The sequence below is a fragment of the Dryobates pubescens genome, chromosome 5 (genome assembly GCF_014839835.1).
Source record: "Dryobates pubescens isolate bDryPub1 chromosome 5, bDryPub1.pri, whole genome shotgun sequence".
Taxonomy (NCBI): domain Eukaryota; kingdom Metazoa; phylum Chordata; class Aves; order Piciformes; family Picidae; genus Dryobates; species Dryobates pubescens.
The window spans coordinates 4338389-4362413 of record NC_071616.1 but is presented as its reverse complement, the minus strand read 5'-3'; the positions used below and the strand labels follow the sequence as shown (position 1 = coordinate 4362413).

Here is a 24025-nt window from a genome sequence, read left to right as displayed (position 1 = left end):
TAATTTCCTTGAGTCAGGCTGTTTGAAGGCAACAGCAAAGAGCAGCGTGCCAAGAAGAGACTTGGGAATCAGATGAAAAACAACTCAGCATTAGTCCCCATCAGAATCAAGGAATCCCAGTTATCAGAATACCCCTTTTGTTTTACAAACTCGGTCTTCTACAGCAAAGCGCTGCCCTCACAACAGAAGGGACAGCAAACATTCTGCTTCAGAGAGTCCTCTGGAGTCTCCTCCAGACTCTGAGCTTTCTAGAAGCAAACCTTTCATATGTCACTGCTTTAGACATTTCAGTATCCAGTAAAACAAAAGAAAGAAAGAAAAAACAAACCACAACACCCCAACATCTTTCCTTATTTATCTGTAGAGACTGAATTGTGACATTTTCCTGTATGTAACTGATGTGTATAAAGAAAGCAAGAGAAAGGGATTTTCAGCTACACAAACTGACCAAGAGAAAGTGCACTCCAAATGTCAGCATATAAACTAATAACAACATTTTTGCCCAGCCTTAAAATTAGCTTAATGAGCTCCCAGCCCTTTCCTCTCCTTCCCCCCCGCTACAGAACAACACTGCACAACATCAGACTCTCACCCCTGTGCAAGCACAAATATTTATGGTATTATCCCACATATTCTCTTCATAAATCTCTCCTTTCAGCATGGACAGGCTATAGCCCACCTCTTGCAAAGAAGAAGGTCATGCCTGAACTTCTGTCTGACATTAACTAGGTAATCTATAGAATCAATATCACTGTTAAACAAATGATTATTCTATCAATCAACTACCCCCTCAGGCTAGTCTGTGACTGGATTCTTTTTGCATAGTTCCTTTTTTCTGCAAAGCAAACAAACATTAAGTTCTCAGATTAAACAACAGATCATAAAGAAAGAAGTGCACAGAGATATCTGCCCCAAGTGGTAGTTATAGACTGAACTATTGGTGGACTTGGTGCCATGGTCTAGTCATGAGGTCTGTGGAGACAGGTTGGACTCGATGATCCTCGAGGTCTCTTCCAACCTTGGTGATACTGTGACTTTTTCATCTTATTTCTTACACCTAGTGGATCTGTGATGAACCATGAGCTGCAGCAACCTCAGAAAAGAGCCTCATCATTTCCTTATTTTCCATTCTAACTGAGAAAAGCAGTGCCTGAAAAATTTCATGTAACTATAACTCTCTCAATAGAATTCCCTCCAGTAAAGGCATCCACTCCTGCACGTTAAGCTAAGATTCAGGTTTAGATGGGATGCTCAGTATCACAGTATCACCAAGGTTGGAAGAGACCTCAAATATCATCAAGTCCAACCTGTCACCACAGACCTCATGACTAGACCATGGCACCAAGTGCCACGTCCAATCCCCTCTTGAACACTTCCAGGAATGGCCACTCCACCACCTCCCTGGGCAGCCCATTCCAATGCCTAACAACTCTCTCAGTAAAGAACTTTCTCTTCACCTCCAGCCTAAACTTCCCCTGGTGCAGCTTGAGACTGGTGCTGGTTGCCTGGGAGAAGAGACCAACTCCCTCCTGGCTACAACCACCCTTCAGGTAGTTGTAGAGAGCAATGAGGTCACCCCTGAGCCTCCTCTTCTCCAGGCTAAACAACCCCAGCTCCCTCAGCTTCTCCTCACAGGGCTGTGCTCAAGGCCTCTCCCCAGCCTTGTTGCCCTTCTCTGGACACGTTCAAGTGTCTCAATGTCCTTCTTACACTGAGGGGCCCAGAACTGGACACAGGACTCAAGGTGTGGCCTAACCAATGCAGAGTACAGGTGTACAATGACTTCCCTGCTCCTGCTGGCCACACTATTCTTGATGCAGGCCAGGATGCCATTGGCCTTCTTGGCTGCCTGGGCACACTGCTGGCTCATGTTTAGGCAGCTGTCGATCAGCACCCCCAGGTCCCAGCCACTCTGACCCCAGCCTGTAGCTCTGCATGGGGTTGTTGTGGCCAAAATGCAGCACCCAGCACTTGGATTTGTTGGATGCCATCCTGTTGGACTCTGCCCATTTGTCCAGTCGGTCGCGGTCCCTCTGCAGAGCCCTTCTGCCCTCTAACTGACCAACATCTGCTCCCAGCTTGGTGTCATCTGCAAATTTGCTGATGACTGACTCCTCTCATCCAGATAATCAATGAAGATATTAAAGAGGATAGGGCCCAGCACTGATCCCTGGGGGACACCACTGGTGACTGGCCACCAGCTGGCTGTGGCACCATTCACCACCACTCTCTGGGCTCGGCCCTCCAGCCAGTTCCTAACCCAGCACAGAGTGTTGCTATCCAAGCCACAAGCTGACAGCTTGGCCAGCAGTTTGCTGTGGGGGACAGTGTCAAAGGCCTTGCTGAAGTCCAGGTAGACCACATCCACAGGCCTCTCCACATCCACCAGGTGGGTCACCTGATCATAGAAGGAGATCTGGTTGGAGAGGTAGGACTTCTTCCTTGAGGAACACTTCTTCCTTGAGGAACACTTCCATGCTAAGTTTCTTTTGCAACAAAACTGGGTGAGAGGGTTTCTTGTCAGCCTCTGCTACCTGCTCTAAACTGCTATGCTGCAGGTTGCAAGGTTTTGCCACAAACTATTTGCCAAGCACATCTACAAGCTGCTGAATTTGGCCAACCAAAGTGGTTGTGGACTCTCCTTTCACTGGTATTAACAACCTTCATTTTTCACCCACCTCAGCTAAAAGTTATCTTTAAAAGCTGTAGTAGAAAACATCTCAAGGTATTACTGAGTATGCCAGAGAAAGTGTCTGACAACTCATGTAACAAGAGATAGAGACAGGAAGAACACCAAGTGAATAAGGAACAGAAAGAAGGAAAGGCAAATGAAAGAAGGCAGATTGGGCAGATTCTCAAAGGACTTACAAGGTATGGCAAGGCAAAGGCTTAAAAAAAGACTTAAAATGACTGCAAGTGGATGATGTAGAATTAGAAGGCAAAATAAGCAGCACAGATATCCCTAAGGCAAAGCAATACATCATCTATGCAACATATCCAACTATTAGAAAGAAACACAAGGAAATTCTGAAGAACCACAAATCTTCACCCAACATAAGAATCAAACAGATTCTTTTAAACTGGCAGCACAGCCAGTTCAGGACGAAACAGCTTCTGATGTTGCCTCCCACTATTCAGAAAGGCAGAACAAGCTCTATATTGTATCCAAATCCCTTTCTCCAAAGTAATTTTTCTACCATTATCCTCAAGAGTTTCCCCAAGTATTTACCCCAGATACTTTAAGCTCCAATACCTGGAGTGCAAGACAATGACCATCATCACCAGAAAAAACAACATGAAAGTAGCAGCGCTATTGCTCCGGCTCCACCATGTCTTTGGGTAGCTTCAGCAACAGCAAAGGATCAAACATCAAGACAACCAATTCTCTAACTAAGGGAATATATTTAATAATTTATTTCTGGGTAAACACAATGAGAGAGTTGGAGGGGGAAAAAAGTAAACATAAGTTCTTCTAGCTCCTGAACAGCAGCATGAAAGCACAGCTCGGCAACAGCAGAGAATGAATTAGTGCAGCTGTGCCAATCTGCAAACTGCAATTTAATTTGCTGCGTTGTCAAACACATGGTTATCTTCAAAAGCTGCTACTAATATCAAGTTTATATACATATATATACACACATACATACACATGTATTAAATCTGTTCTTCCCACCTCATTAAAGCTGCTGTGTCCAATCACCTCCAGCTTGTGTTTTTACCATGCTAGAGAAGCCGTTGGAAGCTGATGGATAGGTTACGACCCAGATACCAACACACTCTCCTATGCATTAGCTGTAGTACTATTATGTAAGCACACTCTGCTTAACTAGTCCAAAATACCACCTTTGTGAATCTAATGCTTTATGAGTTGTAACCTTTAAGGGTAACTAACCTCCTAGTCATTAGAACAATGCATTCTATAAACCACGGTTTTACCCTGGTTTTACACTTGGGCAAGTAAAGCATACTGTTCAGCGAGCACATGAATTCCAACCTATAAACAGCATGAGAAGAACCAATCCTGGATAATTGTGGTAGTTTTAGGCTATGCCTTTGAAATTCAGTTGCAGACTCTAAGCAGAAAAGTAGAAAAATACAAATACCCACCACAATGATTAAAAGTAAAAGTAAAGAACAGGTTGAATGACACCTTGGACCCCCTGTAGGCATCAGGGACTTTCTCAATCATTTCCCTGTGGATAGTATTTCATCCTTGCTGTTCCATGATTATTTCTCAGTGCTCAGAGCTCCAGTGACACTACCCTCTAACATTCAAGGGGTAGAGAGGATAAAGATGAGAAGCATGTTTTCTCCTTCTCCCTCACAGAGAAGATGAAGTAATGCATTTGGTGCAAGAAGCCTCAACTGAAGAATTATTCACAGTATCACTAAGGTTGGAAGAGAGCTCGAGGATCATTGAGTCCAACCTGTCTCCACAGACTTCATGACTAGACCATGGCACCCAGTGCCACGTCCAGTCTCCTCTTGAACACCTCCAGGGATGGTGACTCCACCACCTCCCTGGGCAGCACATTCCAATGACAAACGACTCGCTCGGTGAAGAACTTTCTCCTCACCTCGAGTCTAAACCTCCCCTGGCGCAGCTTGAGACTGTGTCCCCTTGTTCTGGTGCTGGTTGCCTGGGAGAAGAGACCAACCCCTTCCTGGCTACAACCACCTTTCAGGTAGTTGTAGAGGGCAATGAGGTCAACCCCTGAGCCTCCTCTTCTCCAGCTCTAATTAAACGCTGGGAGCATGAGACAGAAGGCTGACCAAGCATGCACATAAACCTCCAGTATCACATTTCAGTCCCAGGAACAGGACAGAAGAGAGCACTTGCTGTTCAGGCAACTGGACCAACAATCAAAGCAGACCTATCTACTTACACTAGGCACATTCTTCTGGAGCAGGAACAATAAGAGGTGCCTCTGGGCTTAGCCATGACAAACATTTTGCCCAAAACTTCTCATCACATGGCAGGCCAGGTCATTCCACCAACCTTCTGTATTCAAAAATTATTTCACTTATGCAGGAGGCAAAATCTTGGCACATTTTTTACACTGTGATATATATATATACACACACACAAAAAACAATACACACAAGCACAACAGAAGTACTGGCAGGTGCTGAGCTGACAGCTCTCAATTTTCCCAGCCTTTCTTGATACCTCCTGTGATCCCTACACAAGTTTCCTTGTCTTTGACTTGCTCATGAGTATGAGCAACCAAAAAGCCATCTTCACTGTCGGTAGTCTGGGTCTGTCCAGATGCTACAGCAGCAGGATCCAGTAACCAAACAGTTTTTATAGCAAATTGTTATACAAACAGCCTTCAGACTCTAAAAACAGGAAATCAGTCTAAACACCAGCCTCATACTTAACATCTGCCATCACCTTAAGTTTAGCATGGTATGCTCAATTTCTCCAGATTCTTTCCAAATACTCTCCTCATCTTCATGTTCAGCTGACAAATTAAATGTCCCCTGAGGAAGGGTGGGGGGTTTTCTCCTCCCCCTTACCCCCCACCCTGGTCTCACCCTTAAAAAGATAGTTAGGATCTTTGAAATGTTATGTCTAAAGCTGGCACAAGAGTCATGTCATTTCTGACTGAAAAGCAAATGTCAGTAAACATCCTGTTGTTTCTGCACTTAAACAACATTTTGCTACTCTGGTTGTTGGCTTTCCCCCACCCCCAGCAACTCTTCATTAGGCCTAATGATATAGGCCATACAGAAAATGCTAATACACAAAAGCTTCATTTTGCTGATGAGGTCGCTAGGAACCCTCAGAGCTGTTACATAACAGCCCTGTAATTGCTAGAGATTCATAGAAACATTGACATTACAAAGGAAGATTAAGTAGACAGAATAATTACCAAACTCAACTCTGTAGCCTTTGTTTTGTCGGAGAGGGCAGATTCCTAGGAGACTGAAAAGGCTGTTTCTTTTAGGTCCTGATGCTATACTTCTTCACAAAAGGAGAGAGATTAATTCTCTTTTCAGTAAGAATAAGGACAGATGGCAGCTCTTACCACTATTTTGACACATTTCAACCTTTTACAGGCTGTTGCTTCAACATGAAATCATTTAACAGCCCAGGTTGAAATGGACCTTGAAAGACCACCTGGTCCAAACTGTTGTGGGGAAAAGGAGCCTACATGAGATTATCACAGTATCACCAAGGTTGGTAGAGACATCAAAGATCATCAAGTCCAACCTGTCACCACAGACCTCATGACTAAACCATGGCACCAAGAGCCACAACCAATCCCCTCTTGAACACCTCCAGGGATGGTGACTCCACCACCTCCCTGGGCAGCACATTCCAATGGCTAACAACTCCCTCTGTGAAGAACTTTCTCCTCACCTCCAGCCTAAACTTCCTCTGGTGCAGCTTGAGACTGTGTCCTCTTGTTCTGGTGCTGGTTGCCTGGGAGAAGAGACCAAATCCCTCCTGGCTGCAACCACCCTTCAGGTAGTTGTAGACAACAAGAAGGTCTCCCCTGAGCCTTCTCTTCTCCAGGCTAAACAATCCCAGCTCCCTCAGCCTCTCCTCACAGGGCTGTGCTCAAGGCCTCTCCCCAGCCTTGTTGCCCTTCTCTGGACACGTTCAAGTGTCTCAATGTCCTTCCTAAACTGAGGGGCCCAGAACTGGACACAGGACTCAAGGTGTGGCCTAACCAGTGCTGAGTACAGGGGCACAATGACTTCCCTGCTCCTGCTGGCCACACTATTCTTGATTCAATGCAATGCAGAGATTCTTCTGCAACATCACAGACAATGAAAAAGATGACAGCACCAGCTTTTACAGCTCTAATCCTACCAGACAAAAACCCCTGGTAGAGGGCAGAAGGTAGAAGAGGATACTGAAGAGGTGTGAAAATGTAGCATGAATAATTGACAGTTACAGAAACAAAGATGAAAAATCCCAGGATTGTGTAGGACAATTGGAATATGAGTAACAGAACTAAAATGTGAGAAAGAAAGTCCTACTAGTGACAGATATTAGGCTGTGGGGTTTTTTTTTCTCCCCAGGGGAATTGTAGAAGACTAACCCCAGAAGAATTTTTGACATATTTGCACTAAGCATCTGACTATCTTGCCCTGGCTTCAGCAGATGCACTTCATTTCTTACTGCTGCATTTTAAGAACCCATGAACACCTGACTGTCTATTCTTGGTTAAAACTAGTGAATTCTGTAGCACAGCCTTTACAGCCTCTTTAACATCTTGCACACCTGCTTTTAAAAGGTTTGTGCCAGATAGCATTTTTCTCTTTCTCCACTTCCAGGCCAGGTTCACTTCTGCATTCCCATCGCATGCACACCTCGATGAGGGCAGACCTTGGATGTTTCAGATGGCCTTGAACATATTTTAGTTGATAAATTTTCCTTCTTCATCCAGCACTTCCCTGAGTGTTTCTACTGCAAAAGAGTTCAGCTTTCTTTGCTTGCCTATCTTGAGGGGAAAAAGGAAAATTTTGGATTCCTCTCTCTTACCCAAACAGCAGTTTCCACTGAAAGAAAAGTACAGTTAATCCAGCTTTAGAAGAGGGATTTGCTGACCATTGTTTAAGCCCTGAGCTCTGCTGGCAGACACAGCAAAGGCAACATTACAGCACAACAGTCTGATGTCAGAAAGGGCACCACACACTGATAGAAGTCAACAGAGTTTTCCTTTCCCCCACCCCCACCCCCCCCATTAGGAGGCATCCAAAGCAGTTCTGAAATGTTTCAGTTTTATTTGAGGGAGAATATGATAGTGGTAAGGCTCTAAGGAAATAAATAAATTTAATGAAACTCAAGTTGATCCACACCAACCAGAGAAGAGGTTGAAGATGATGTCATTTTTTGGTAACTGAGTACTGTGCTTACTTCAGTGATCTCCAAGTGAGGATGGAAGTTTCCCAAGCTTAGAGGTTACCCTCTCAGTTTGCAAAAGCAGGGCTACCTCAGTCCTGCACCAGCTGCTTCCCAATAATACACTCTGCTGAACAAAGTTCCAGGGAGAGGCCAACTATCAAGCATAGCTACAGAATCACCAAGGTTGGAAGAGACCTCAAAGATCATCAAGTCCAACCTGTCACCACAGACCTCATGACTAAACCATGGCACCAAGTGCCACTTCCAATCCCCTCCTGAACACCTCCAGGGATGGTGACTCCACCACCTACCCTCAGTTCTCATATTAAATTGCACAACTACACAGATTAGGCCTGGAAAATGTTACATTTCATATAACCACAAAAAGAAGTATAAGGAACAGAAATTCCACAGGGCATCTCTTAATTAGGACCTAAAAAAAAATAGGGAAAGCAACAACAGTGCAAACTGAGTCAGTGCTTGGTGCAATGGGTATATGCAGGAGACTGAGCAAGACTCAAACAGAAGCTGTGTTTTCAGAAACATGGCAAGAGTCAAGAGATACAAGGCCTTTAAAACTATGTTTGAGTCTCTGTGTCCCAGTTCTGATCCCACTGAATCAAGACTACCAACCCCACTGAAAACTGCACCCTGCATCCCAAGAACAGGAAAGCAGTCATAGAAACAACTATTGAAATACTGAAGGAGGATTTGAACACAAAATGACTCAAGGATCACGAAGCAACTGCTGTAATTCCTTCTCCCAAATGCAAGTCATAAACCTTGCAATAAACAATGTGACTACCACTGAAGTCTCCAGATACTCATCCCAACTCTATCCATATCTTCTACAGTGTTTGACAAAATTCCTTCTTGAAGGACAAAATTTCCCTCTTGAAGTGGGAAAACTGTTATTATATCAGTGCAGTGTATTAAGGTTTCATGTGTTTCTATGCATATTTGTATAAAAGTAGAATAGAATTAAGCAGGTTGGAAAAGACCTTTGAGATCATCAAGTCCAACCTATCACCCAACACCATCTAAAAGTGGCACCAAGTGCCCTATCCAGTGATGGTGACTCCACCACCTCCCTGGGCAGCCCATTCCAATGGCCAATCTCTCTTTCTGTGAAGAACTTCTTCCTAACCTCCAGCCTAAACCTCCCCTGGCACAGCTTGAGACTTTATCCTCTTGTTCTGGTGCTGCTTGCCTGGGAGAAGAGACCAACCCCCACCTGGCTACAACCTCCCTTCAGGTAGTTGCAGAGAGCAATAAGGTGCAGCTGAAGGGACAGTATTATTGCCATGAAATCCTAGTCAAAAACTAATTCAAATGGGGTAGGCTACCAGCCCACACAGATCAAAAAATCAGCTGAAGGGCCATAAAAGAAAATGAGGAATGGCAGCAAGTCAAGCTGCAGAGGGTAGAGACAGCTAGCAGGTATCTTAGGGATCAGCATTAGCTCCAATCCCATTAAACAACTTCATTAATGATCTGGAAGAAAAAACAAGTATCATGTTCAAGGAGCCTACAAATGATACCAAAAAAGGAAATACTATTCTACTAACACCACAAAGGAAAAACAAATAATATAGAAGGGACCTTAGAAGAACAGATTATGGGCAGGAAATTAAGATTGGATCTTTACTTTTACTTTTAAATTAAAAGCTGGTGCATCTGGTGGGAAATAATTTGAAACAGATACTCAAAAGAAAAAAAAAACTCAACCAAACTTGGATGCCTGGAGAAATGAAGGAGCAATAATAAAAGACAAGACAGCCATTCCTTTTAGTTACGACACGATGTGTCCACAGAAGGGCAACAAAGCTGGGGAGGGGCCTGGAGCACAGCCTTGTGAGGAGAGGCTGAAGGAGCTGGGGTTGCTTAGCCTGAAGAAGAGGAGGCTCAGGGGAGATCTTATTGCTCTCTACAACTACCTGAAGGGAGCTTATAGCCAGGTGAAGGCTAGTCTCTTCTCCCAGGCACCCAGCAAGAAAACAAGAGAATACATAGAATAAACCAGGTTGGAAGAGACCTTCAAGATCATCACGTCCAACCTATCACGCAATCCAACCCACCTAATCAACTAAACCATGGCACCAAGCACCCCATCAAGTCTCCTCCTGAACACCTCCAATGATGGTGACTCCACCACCTCCCCAGGCAGCTCATTCCAATGGGCAATCACTCTCTCTGTATAGAACTTCTTCCTAATATCCAGCCTAAACCTCCCCTGGCACAGCCTGAGACTGTGCCCTCATGTTCTGGTACTGGCTGCCTGGGAGAAGAGACCAACCTCCGCCTGTCTACAACCTCCCTTCAGGTAGTTGTAGACAGCAATAAGGTCACCCCTGAGTCTCCTCCTCTCCAGGCTAAGCAACCTCAGCTCCCTCAGCCTCTCCTCATAGGGCTTGTGTTCCAAACCCCTCACCAACTTTGTTGCCCTTCTCTGGACACGTTCCAGCAAGTCAACCTCCTTCCTAAACTCAGGGGCCCAGAACTGGACACAGTACTCGAGGTGCGGCCTAACTAGTGCAGTGTACAGGGGCAGAATGGCCTCCCTGCTCCTGCTGGCCACACTGTTCCTGATGCAGGCCAGGATGTCATTGGCCCTCCTGGCTGCCTGGGCACACTGCAGGCTCATGTTCAGCCTACCATCGACCAGTACCCCCAGGTCCCTCTCTGCCTGGCTGCTCTCCAGCCACTCTGACCCCAGCCTGTAGCTCTGCATGGGGTTGCTGTGGCCTATGTGCAGAACCTGGCACTTGGATGTGTTCAATCTCGTGCCCTTGGACTCTGCCCATCTGTCCAGCCTGTCGAGGTCCCTCTGCAGAGCCTCTCTACCCTCCAGCAGATCAACTCCTGTCCCCAGCTTGGTGTCATCTGAAAATTTACTGATGATGGACTCAATGCCCTCATCCAGATCATCACAGTCTTAATCTGTGCAAGGGGAGGTTTAGGCTGGATATTGGGAAGAAGTTCTTCACAGAAAGAGAGATTGCCCATTGGATTGGGCTGCCCAGGGAGGTGGTGAGGTCAGTGTCCCTGGAGATGTTTGATTAGTTCGGGTTGGGTGATCGGTTGGACTTTATGATCTTGGAGGTCTCTTCCAACTTGGCCGATTCTGTAATCTGGCAGCCAAATCCCCAACTTTAGGCTAAAAATGCATGTGCCACATGGAGAAAACACATTCTACCCATGCAGTAGTGAAGTATGAGATTGAACTCCACACTGAGACTGATACAGTGAAAACTAGCATGTTCTAACCATAGCAACAAAATGTTTACCAAGGTGTGTTAAGGCACACTGCTGCCTCAAGGCATCAAACATTCTGTTTGAACCCTGAACCAACATAGCTTTTTCTCCCCCCTCCTATTTATTTCTTTAAATCAGGCAAAAGGCAATGACTTACCAATTCTGTACTTTCTTCTTCTAACAAGGACTTCTATTAACCCTGACATCTCAGTTGCCTATGAAAATGACTCCTGGTGGACAACCCATGAAGTCCTAGTACAGTAACAAGAGCCTTTCAACCCCAAAGCATGTTAAACACACCAAAATCTCAGCCCAAACATCCTGTCCAAAGGCAGACAAGAAGTATCAGGTTGATAACTATTTCCAAGGAGCTGAGGAATTCTGTCAAGCAAGGCCAGGCAAGGGAAAGTCTTATCTGAGGCTTTTCCTCCCAGTCCTCTCTTCAGATTCCTCTGCAGCTCTTTCCTAGTGACATCAGAATTACTCTGTCAGAACCTGGTAAAACTTCTCAACTGTTTTCCAGATCATCATTTAACTGAAATATCACCATACTGCTATGCTTTCTGCACATTTAATTGCCATTAAATGGCTAATGTTTCACTTTCCCTAACACCAAGGTTCCCTCAAGCACTTGTAGCTGGCAGAGGAATCAAAAGAGCAGGTTTTCACAGAATCACAGGATCAACCAGGTTGGAAAAGACCTCAGAGATCATCAAGTCCAACCTATCACCCAATACCTAACCTGTACCTCTGCATGTCTGCCAATCACTGCTATCAAAAAAGAAATCAAGAACCTTATGAGCCTTGTATTGGTCTGCTTCAGGTATCATGCCCAATGTCATTAGAAACAGATATCTTTTACAAAGGACTTTGAGCCTTCAAAAGACCACAGTTCAAGACCAATGGTTCTCCCATTCTCTCCACAACTGTGTTCAAAAACATTAAAGAGCGAGCATCTGCCTTCAACAGACTCTTGGTAAAACAGGAAAGAAAAAAGGGGCAGAAAAGCTGCACCAAACCATCTCTGACATTCTGTTTCTCACCTCCAAGGCCCCTCATGGATGAGATTCCAGCTCCTAAATCCTTTTAACTCATGTACTTACATTTTCTCTGGAGTTATCTGTATTTCCTACACAGAAAGCTGGGTTTGAAGGAGCAAGAACATTATGCTTCCCACATTCTGAAATTTTCTTCCCTTCATATCTGACATTTCATTGTGTGCAGATTTTACCTCTTAAGCAGTGAGCATTTCATCCATATTGTATTATGAAGTTCACAGTGATAGCTGAAGGATGCCATCAAGAAGCATGCTTTGCTGGTTTTAGCCTGGAGGGGCATTTCCTTATGTAGCTGCAAGCTTCTGTGCAACTGCACATTAATAGAGAACTACAACAAAGAGTCCAAGGGACAGATATAAAGTGCTCAGAATTATTTGTCACAGAGGCCCACTCCACTCAAGCACATGAAACAGAAAGCAAACACCACTCAGAAACAGACAGCATAATAAAAGGTTGCTGCTGCATAACAGCACTCAGAAACACCACCATCCACTCGGCAACAGTGCAGCTATGTTTAGCTGGGTGAGCAGTACCTGGCAGGCAGAACTACGTGACTCAAACCCTTTCAGAAGACACAGGTGCTAAACAAACACTTTAAAATACCACCTTAAGCTGACATCATGATTTGCAAGAATTAGTCACCTCAGCAACACCAGACATGTAACTTTCCATTTCTTCCCCTGCTGTGTGGTGGGTTTTTTTCCAAACCACACACTAATAACCTCTATCTTTTCCTGGCCCGTGAGAGTTGTGATCAACTTCCCATGAACTGCAGAGAAGAGAATGGAACAACAGCAGAAATGTTACCGTGAGACCTTTGTGATACCAAGCAATTGCTAAGTGGCAGCTAGAGAAGTAGCCTGCTGCTCTAAAGAGATAATCCATAGGAAAAAGGTACTTCTGATTTATTTCACCTACTGTATTGACCAAAAAGTTTCACTACAATGACAGCACTGGAGAACAAAGCTCATTGAGCCATTGGAAATCTTTCTACTATACCAAAGTTCATGGAGATAAGTTACAGACATTGATGAGGACTGCTTTTTGTTCTCTACAGCTACCTGAAAGGAGGTTGTAGACAGGCAGAGGCAGGTCTCTTCTCCGAGGCAACCAGCACCAGAACAAGAGGACACAGTCTCAAGCTGCACCAGGGGAGGTTTAGGCTGGAGGTTAGGAAGAAGTTCTACACAGAGAGAGTGATTGCCCATTGGAATGGGCTGCCTGGGGAGGTGGTGGAGTCACCATCATTGGAGGTGTTCAGGAGGAGACTTGATGGGGTGCTTGGTGCCATGGTTTAGTTGATTAGGTGGTGTTGGATTGGTTGATGGGTTGGACGTGATGATCTTGAAGGTCTCTTCCAACCTGGTTTATTCTATTCTATTCTTATGAGATTCCCACTCTTGATCATAGAATCATAGAATCTATAAGGTTGGAAGAGACCTCAAAGATCATCAAGTCCAACCTGTCACCCAGCACCTCATGACTACTAAACCATGGCACCAAGTGCCACGTCCAGTCCCCTCTTGAACACCTCCAGGGATGGCCACTCCACCACCTTCCTGAGCAGCCCATTCCAGCGGCTAACAACTCTCTCCATGAAGAACTTTCTCCCCATCTCCACCCTAAACTTCCCCTGGTGCAGCTTGAGACTGTGTCCTCTTGTTCTGGTGCTGTTTGCCTGGGAGAAGAGACCAACCCCCTCCTGGCTACAACCACCCTTCAGGTAATTGTAGACAGCGATAAGGTCTCCCCTGAGCCTCCTCTTCTCCAGGCTAAACAATCCCAGCTCCCTCAGCCTCTTGATGCTACAGTATTTTGTGAAAGGCTTACTTCAATCCCTGCTATTCCTTGAATGTACCACAGATCTACTCAGGCTACCTGACTTGGGTTTTGGTGGCAGCGTAACATGAAAGCAGAGAGCTGCAATCCACTGGAAAAGCCAGAAAAACAGCAGAGTAAATACTTGAAGCAATTACCCTATAGAGAGCTTTACATTATTTCAGCTACAGGAACACCCATGGCTTACTACTGTCACAGAAAAGATATGTTCTGTCACTTCTGGGAAAAGACCTTAAAGAACTTCAGAGGTATTTCACTGAATAAAGATGAATGCAAACAGCCTACACCACCTAATGAAAACCAGCTTGGCATCTGTCGCTCATAACAGCAATATGAGAAAACAAAGATGTCATCTGCATCTCTGCATTCCTCCTTCTACTTCACTTCCCTCAGTTTAAGTAACCCCAGTATTAACTTCTAAGGCAAACAAACTTTCAGTACTTTTCCAGCATTAATTCTGTTTCTGCTCCCATTCTTGTCATGTCCTTTTCCAAGCTGTGATCACCACTGGGATTTCACAGAATCCCTTGCTTAACAGCTGAGAGGGACACAGCTGTCATCTCACTGTGCATGGACTAAGTCAACTTGACTAAACCTAAAAAAAAAACCCAAGCAAAGACAAACCCACTCAGTTTTCAGTTCCATACAGGATAGCTATACATCTTCCTGTCTGCATGTGTTCTTGAACAGTAATGATCTCCAGCTTCGGCAGATGCTACTGAAGAACTGATTACAGGTCATGGCTTGGATTTTTATCTACTGCCTGCAAACTACACCTGTTTAACTGCATCCTCACAACAAGCTAAGCTGTCTTGGGGTGGGGGAAAAGAAAGATGCAGTAGTCTAAAGAAGGCAGCTACAAGGAGAAAGCACTACTGCCTTCTTTGCTTGAAATGTAGTGGTCAGGCTTTAGGGAACCAAGAAAAACTAACAGTAGTATGTCTCCATCTGGGTTGCAAGGATAAAAGCTTGGTAAATGTACTCAGGAAAATCCAGAACACAAAGGATCCTATCCAGCCATTTCCTCACTACAGATTCTGTAAGAAACTGGCACCTTTCTCTTTAGATTCAGAAGCTCCTTGAGCTTTTGCTTCCCCTCATGCACCACTTATCTTTGTTAATTATTGCATCCATGCTTGCCCAGTGCTCTCCGGACTTACAAAGCACCCATAAGCTTGGTCACAACACATTAGGACACCATTCATGACCTGGTCTTTAATGTTTTACTCTGCATTGGCTCTCTGAAATATGCTAAGGGACAACCAGCCAACCTGTTTCATATTCCAGGTAATTCTGGCACTGGAATAGCTGTAAAGACATCCTGCCCTTCAGAACTGTGACCATTTTAGGCTGTGCCTTTAAGAAAGGGACAGTTGCTGGAACACTCTGGCTAAATGTTTGGGTGAAGACAATGAAAACAAGATATTCTAAACTAATTTCATTGGTAGATTGGTAGAATGCAACTTTAAGTTTTAGTTCTGTTTGAGTCTCAGTTAGTTCTGTTCTGTCTTTTTCAGCCTGTCTGCTTCTGTCTCTCTCTGAGCAACAGCTGCTGGAGGGAGTTAACCTTGAGCTAACAGGTAAGAAACTAATTCTTGCATACGCTTTGAGCTAACAGAATTTCCTTCTTAATAATTACCTTTTCTCTCTCTCTAACCCTTTTTGGGAAAAAAGGGAGGTAGGGGGAGAGAGGGGGTACAGGGGGGGAACCCTCCTCTGGCTGGAGTTTTGTTCTGTATTACGTTCTTTGCTGTATATAGTGTAAATACTGTATATTGTGTATATATCCAGCTGCATTTCATCCTGCTTGTAAATATAGCTTCAATTCATCTCGGCTTCTCCGACTGAGTTAGCCGTGGTTTCTTTGTGTGTGGGGGGGGGAGAACTGAACTTTCTCTCACCACCACAAGAACATACACCCAGCTTTTTAACAAACTAGAACCCAGAGCATCCTATTAGGATCATTTAACCTATTCAAGACAAAAGCCAAGCTCCTCTGCCTGATCAGTCACAGAACCCATAACATGGCAAGTCAGACACCTCTTTTCAGGAGACAAAGAAGAAACCTTTGTCAAGTCCTCTGTTTCAGGGAATCTAACGTTCTAGCTGGACTGAAGTGTGCCAGGTATGTAAAGAAAAGAAAAAAACCCAGAAAAGGTTAGGTTTCTGGACAAGACAGACACTGTTCTCTTACAAGCTCATTTTAAGGAGTTTATTTTGCTCTTCTATAAACATGCCATCATGTTAGTGGTGGAGCATCTGAGCTTTGTAGCTTTCCAGCTCACTGCCACACAAGAGACTGAGAAGCCAACCATAAGAGCTCTGCTTAGCAGAGGAGCTCTCCAGCAAAGGGATAGGGGATACACAGTGTGGTTTTGTGGCAATAAGGAGGCAGAAGCTCATTTTTGCAATCTCACATTCGGGAGGACTTCAAAAACACAAGCCACAAGATCAGTGGAGCTATCTTGGGATGAAGAGAGCTGTTCTGTACATCTTTTCTGAAAAATACCCTCCCCCCCCCCCCAGATGATATTACGTTGCCCTCAGAGGATGAGCAGCAAACAGGCCATTATCAACCGGCCAGACTGAGCTGAAAGTGCAGGGTTGGACCTGGCAAAGAGAGAAGCATCACACAACCACAGAGACATCACAGCAACTGTGTTGCCTGCTTTAAAGCAAAAAAGAACCTTTTCCCAGAAGCATTTTATAAATACATACCCAAACGCATGTGCACTCAGAAACACAAGCTTTACATACGGAGGTTTGATAGGACAAGTTCTTTCCAACAGAACTGCCAACAGGAAAAACAAGCCCATCAGTGACTAGGGTTACTGCAGGGCAGCTATGCTGTACATCTCCCTTTGGCCCACCCATATTTGTTTGCTTTCTAGGCAGATCATGGAACACCGATCCACACCTCCCACAGCGCCTGGACTTCAGACTCTCCTGCAACGCTCAAAAAGTGGTCACAAAACTCTTCCTCTGCTTCATCTGGAAGTCTCAGGTGCTGCCCTCAGCAAACCCACAAGCTCTACAGCTCATCCATACTCACATCCCAGAAAAATTAACTGCAATAGTAACAAGCATGGGAGTATCCTTGACTTGCTGGAGCATGTCCAGAGAAGGGCAACAAAGTTGGTGAGGGGCTTGGAACACAAGTCCTATGAGGAGAGGCTGAGGGAGCTGGGGTTGCTTAGCCTAGAGAAGAGGAGACTCAGGGGTGACCTTATTGCTCTACAACTACCTGAAGGGAGGTTGTAGACAGGCAGAGGCAGGTCTCTTCTCCCAGGCAACCAGCACCAGAACAAGAGGACATAGGCTCAGGCTGCATCAGGGGAGGTTTAGGCTGGAGATTAGGAGGAGGTTCTACACAGAGAGAGTGATTGCCCATTGGAATGGGCTGCCCGGGGAGGTGGTGGAGTCACCATCATTGAAGGTGTTCAGGAGGAGACTTGATAGGGTGCTGGTTGCATGGTTTAGTTGATTAGATGGTGTTGGATGATAGGTTGGACACAATGATCTTGAGAGTCTCTTCCAACCTGGTGTATCCTATCCTATCCTATCCCATCCCATCCCTTACAGCCAAGTTAATGGGGTTCACATTGGATTTCAGCTTCAATGAAACAGTAGCAACAGCACTGGGGTCAGGGGAGGAAGAAGGCCAAAAAGTAAAGTGACCCTAATTATGGAAACACATCTTTGCAGGTATGTGTATGGCCTCCACTACTACAGTGTCAGAATGCCGTTTTCTACTAATGAACCATTTCAACACCTCTTCAAAGTGGGAAGGTATTATCTCCAATTCAGGAGCACAAAATGGAAGCTCAGCAGCGCAGACTTGTGAGTATTTTGGTACCTAAGTCATTACAATCAGTACAAAATCCAACATTTAACTGTCATTACACATCTGGCCAAAGAGATTTAGACCTGGCTCTTGGTATTACAAAGCACTCACACACCCCCAACGCAGGCACTCCTCATGCTTGGAAACCTGAGCCCTAAGCGACTTCCCAAAGAGCTTGTGGCCAAACTGAGAAATTAATGCAGATCCTACCCAGTCCCAGTCCACTTCTTAATCAGGGCACAATTTGCCCTGCTCTATTTATGTCCTTAGCCCCAAGAGATCTGTAAAACAAACTTGCAGGAAATCAAAGTCACTACTGCACAAACGTGGAAGGATTTACACACGCTGCTTGGGAAGTCAAAATAACACCTCCTGCTCCAGTTCACCAGGCTGCTCCCCTGTGCTCCCTGACCCAAATTAATTCAGATCCAAGTCTTGCTTTACAAGAGGAAAAAAAAAAAAAAAAAAAAAAGGTCAGAGCCAGGCTCCTGAGACCCTCCTGGGGATTCCCAAGTTTCTGTATTAGCCTTACAATTATTAAAAGGCCAACATTAAAGGAAGTCCAGCCCTGAGGCCACTGTTGATCTAATAAACACTGGAATTAGATTTCTTCTCAGTGAAGAGGCTGCCCGCCTGATGGCACGGAGCCAATATTTAAATGCTACTGTTGCTCAGAGCCCTAAATTAGTTTTGGATCTGGGGAGTTTGCCTTGAGCTACAGCCAAAAGAAACATAGGAACTGGAGGGAAATTTGTTAAACGTTAACAGAACTGCAGGAAAGGACTACAGCAGGGCTAGTAAGTGGCAAGGAGGATGGAGGGGAGACGACAAACAAACAAAAGAAAGAGAAACAAGAAGCAAGACATGTGAAGTGAGCAGCAAGCAAGATTCTTGTGCAGAAGTGACCCCCCACATACACACACTTAGTTGCATGAAAAGCAGACTTTTTAGGTCTGGTGCACTCATAGATACATTTGCAATTACAGCAGCTCTCACCTACCTTACCCTTCTCCTGTTCAAAATACAGAACAGGAATCTGAGGAAATTCTGTTATTCCTGACAGGTTGGTTCTATCAGTGCTGGGTTACCATGAAACTTGATTCTCACCCTTGGCCAGCTAAGAGAAAGTCTGCTGCCTGAGATCTCATCAGACCCCACCTTATCAGAGGGCTTGGCACACAGCTGATGCAGGAGGAACACTTGCAGCAAGCTCTCTTTTCATGAAGAGGAGGTATTGAAAAGCTTGTAAGAGCTGTCTGCTCCTGTTCTTCTCCATTTTACTGATGAATTGTGGGGACTTAGGCAGTACAATGCTCTTCTTCCCTTCAATACTCAGACACTCAATATAGATGTCTATACAGAGAGAGTTTAAAGACACTATTGTTTTGACTTTTTTCTTTCCTTTCCTTTTTGCAATAGGAAGGAGCAGAGCATGAAGTCTTGTCCCTTTGACAGTTGCTTCCTGTAAAGCCAAGCCAGTGAGAGCACAAGCTGCATTGGTAGCTTTGGATGGAAGTGGCCACAGATGCAGGAGAATACAAAGGAAAACCAGCAACTTCTTTCTCAGAAGGCTCCTATCATGGGTGCTAACCACAAGCAGCTGAGGGAAGGGTTGTGGATATTGTCCACCTAGACTTTAGTAAAGCCTTTGACACAGTTTCTCACAGCATTCTCCTGGAGAAAGTGGCAGCTCATAGCTTGGGTGAGTGTACTCTGTGCTGGGTGAAAAAAACAGCTGGGTGGCTGAACCCAGATTGGTGTGGTGAATAGTGGTAAATCCAGTTGGCAGCTGGTCACAAGTGGTGTTCCCCAGGGCTCAGTATTTGGGCCTGTTCTGTTTAGTATATTTATCAATGACCTGGACGAGGGGATCGATGTGTATACTTGCTAAGTTGGCAGACCACACCAAATTCAGAGGAAGTATTGATTTGCTGGAGGGTAGGAAGGCTCTACAGAGAGATCTGAACAGACTGGATCAATGGGCCAAGGCCAGCTGTACGAGGTTAACAAGGTTGAGTGCCAGGTCTTGCGTTTGGGTAACAACCCCATGCAATGCTGCAGGCTTCAGGAAGAGAAACTGGAAAGCTGCCCAGTGGAAAAGGATCTAGGGCTGTTGGTCAACAGCCAGCTGAATATGAGCCAGCAGTGTGCCCAGGTGGTCAAAGATGCCAACAGGATCCTGGCCTGTATTGTGACCAGCAGGACCAGAGAAGCAATCGATTGCCTGTACTTGGCACCAGTGAGGCCACATCTCAAATAACACATTCAGCTTTGGGGCCTTCATTATAAGAAAGATGTTCAGGTTCTAGAGCATGTCCAGAGAAGAGCAACAAAGCTGGTGAAGGGTTTAAAGCCCTCTTATGAGGAATGGCTGAGGGAACTGGGGTTGTTTAGTCTGGAGACAAGGAGGCTTATCACTCTCTACAACTACCTATAAGGAGGCTGTATCAAGAGAGGTGTTGGTCTCCTCTCCCAAGCAACAAATAAATAGAATGAAAATTGACTCACAATTGCACCAGGGAAGGTTCAGGTTGCATAATAGGAAAATGTCTCACTGAAAGCTTTGTCAAGCATCTGAACAGGCTGCCCAGGGAAATGGTTGAGTCCCCAGACCTGGAGATATTTAACAGACACATAGATGTAGTGCTTAATGGCAAGGTTGGGGGTGGACTTGGCAGTGATAGGTTAACAGTGAGACTTTAAGGGCATTTTAAGGGCATTTTCCAGCACAAGCAATTCTATAGTTCTATGAACTAGAAAGAACAAAGAGCAGAAAGTAATCCTTCTGTCATCTTCCCAGTGCCCACAACAGACCTTTATTCGCTTGAACTGCATCTCCACTCTTTCCACCTGACTACAGAAACATTTCCAATCCAATAGGCACACCTGTACACAGAAAAGGTACTACAGAAAAGGACAAAACAATGAGAGCATGCTAATTAGAGATCATGCCATCCTCCACTGTGGCACACTCGAAGGTGAAAATTGCTAGGGGGAGAGAACACTTCCCCCCCCCCCCGCCAATATCCTTGTACTGCAACACAGAGGACACTTTCAGAGCTTGAAGAGTTGATCTGAATAAATCATCTGTGCTTCTGAATGGAAGAAGCAAGCTACAAACAGGGTATTAAAGAAGCAGGAGACTGAGCAGAGGGCATTCAATCATGTTCAGACATTAAATCAGCTGAGTCAAAAGAAGGGTTAAAGAAAACCAGAAGTATCACAACCTGGACTTTCCTTGCACACACCTGAAATGAAATCAGTACATAATAAAAAGGAGGGTTTTCACTCACAGAAAGAGATCTCTAACCATCTTGAAATTCCATCCCATCACTGCTGAGATAATATATGTCCAAGTTGTCCATCCTCTTTCAAACTCCACATCAGTCCCCCAAGTTCAGAAGAACTGCAGCTTTGTTCTCACCCAGATTGCAGCATTCTTTTAAATACTCACCTAGGTTCTTATCTTACATCTAGTACAGGGGTATTCATGTTTCCACCAATATTCATTTGCAACAACCCCCAAGGAGTCTGTGGAACTTCACAAGTCTCTTCACAGATTTTTCCCGTTGTTGCACTCACGATAGCACAGGAAGAGAGAACGATACGAACAAAGCTCTCCAAACCGGACAAAGCCGTTAAAATAAAGCCAGCAACGTTTGAACAAATTCCCATACAACCTCCCCATGTGCCTAAATCTTATTTTCATTCCTCGGGCACTTGTCTTTCATGAGATACAGTCTGTTTACAGGTCTCCTGCTGTGCAGACAACTCCCTCCGCAAAGGACAGAAGTCCTCTCACACAAACATGTAAACACAGACTGAGCAATGCCGACTCTCTGAGCATCCCCCTCCCCCATCAGCCTCGCAAAGGGTTAAGGCACTGTTATCACAGGCTGGCAGGCTGAGAGCTTTATGTCTGTAATGTGTATGTGGGCTCCAGCCTCTGCCTTTAACGGCGTCCCATCGCAATTCATCAGTGGGTTTCCTTCTAAGAAAAAAAATCATAATAATAAACCCCAGCGAGCACTCTATTCAGCCCAATTCAATCTGTCCAGCCAAATCTCATGACCAGCTGGAATGCCCCTTTCCTAGCCTGCCCAGCAGGATACCCAAGGATGGCGTGTGAATGTTTCTCTCTGCTCCTGCTCCAGCGTTAAAATGAACAATAGTCCCTGCCAGTGTCATTCTTCAGCAATTCATCTCTTCCTGTCGTCAGCCTCTTTCGATCCTTCTTGCCCCTTCCACCTTTTTTGTATGATAAACAACAGCAGATAGGCAGCAATATAATAAAATAAAATTGTATTTGCTTGGGAGATTTGGGGGAAGAGGCAAGAAGGAAGCTGGGGAGAGGAACGGCCCCCACCCCCATCCTGCAATGAAGACACAGAAGGGGAACATTCTCAGGCCCCAGCTGACCTGCTCTGCTCCACGCCTGGTTTCTCTTCTGCAAGAAGCATCAAATTTGCCAAGAGGGCTGTAGGGGGGACAGGGTCCTTTTCTTCTGGAGGATGTTGGAACTGTAATTACAGACAGGCAGTTTCCGGAGGGAAATTAACATGGATCTCAACTCATGTTCCCTGTGTGTTTCATGTGCAGGCCTGTGGCCTTTACTCGACTTTCTCATTTACCAGGCAATGGGTCCAAAGAGGATGGAAGAGGATGCAAGCAGAGCATTCTAAAATGAGACTCGGATCTCCTCTTCCCAAAGGAACAGAAACAGGAGGAAAATGCTATGGGAGAGCTCCAATATAAAAATCATATTGTGGAATATCTATGTAGACAGAGGTGCTCCCCATGGACTAAATGGCCGATGAGGAAGAGGTTAACCACGGAGGCAGCACTAAACAGCATACTAAGAGACCGATCGTGACTCCCCACCACCAGCTCTCTCTTCACTGAAGGGAAATGTGGGACCAGGTGCAATGTTACAGAACCTAGAAGAGTTTAGCATGTTTACTTTTACAGGTGTGAATTTTAAAGGTTTGCTTCCTGGTATGCAGAACGGAGCAAGAGTCTTGCAAAGACAGCATCTTATGCAGCACACTTCACCAGCAGCAGGATGTATTTTCTTTTGATTACCCTGAACATTTAAAATCTATTAGAAGTAAGGTTTAAGAAGAAATTTGTAAGGACATCTCAGAATTAAATTCACCTGCACAGCTTTTAACAGGCACTTTATGAGACCACACAATCCCCACGTTACTTGCAGCACAGCAGCACAAAGTCCTGAACTGTCAAACAGTTCATAAACACAGACTCATTTGTCTTCACATCTTACTGAATTAAGTTACTGATTCAACAGCTCCATTTTATAGATTTCAGGCAGCCAGAGTCCCAAGCCAGTAACCTCTGTTACTAGGTGTCCAACCTGCAGAGCCAAAGATTGGATGCTTGTAAAACACAACAGAGGAAAAAGGGAGCAAGGCAGGTGGGACAGAACAGTGTGCCAAACAGGTCAGCCTCAGGCCTCTCAAACTGCAAGCCCCTTTTTTCTAAGAAAAAGGAGAGGCAAGAGAATAGAACCTGAAACACAAGTTTCATTGTGGGTGAACCACTACAGAGAAGTGGGACAGGCTAGATGTAGGAAAAGAAAGAAAAGGCAGTGAGCTATCTCACACCTGCTACCCAGAACCCTCCTTCCACCTGCCCACATTGCCTCATCCCTTTCTTAATCTTTGAACATGACCAAACAGGTAGATGAAGGGAGAGCAGTGGATATTGTCTTCCTTAAATTTGCAAGGCTTTGAATGCTGTCCCTCAGAACATCCTCACAGATAAACACACAAAAAGTGGGTTAGATTTTACTGTGAGGTAGATCAGAAACTGGGTTCAGAGGGTTGTGATAAGAAGCACAGAGTTCAGTTGGAGGCCTGTGGGCAGTGGTGCTCCCCAGGAATCACTACTAGGTCCAGCTTTGTTCAGCATCTTCCCCAATGACCTGGATGAGAAGATAGAGTATATCCTCAGCAGGTTCACTGATGATACAAAGCTGGAGGAGCCAGCTGACATGCTGGACAGCTGTGCTGACGTCCAACAGGCTGGAGAGCTGGGTGAAGGAGACCCTCATGAAGTTCCATAAGCAGATGTGTAGGGTCCTTCATTTGGGGAGGAATAACAACAGGCACCAGGACAGATCAGGGGTCACCCTGCTGGAAAGCAGCTCCA

The 24025-nt window shown here is 45.1% G+C and overlaps 1 protein-coding gene across 1 annotated transcript in view; it reads right to left on the bottom strand.

Moving 5' to 3' along the window:
- LRP4 (LDL receptor related protein 4) overlaps nucleotides 1-24025 on the bottom strand; it is a 91715-nt gene that overhangs the window by 44603 nt on the left and 23087 nt on the right. The gene's annotated exons all lie outside the window — the stretch shown is intronic.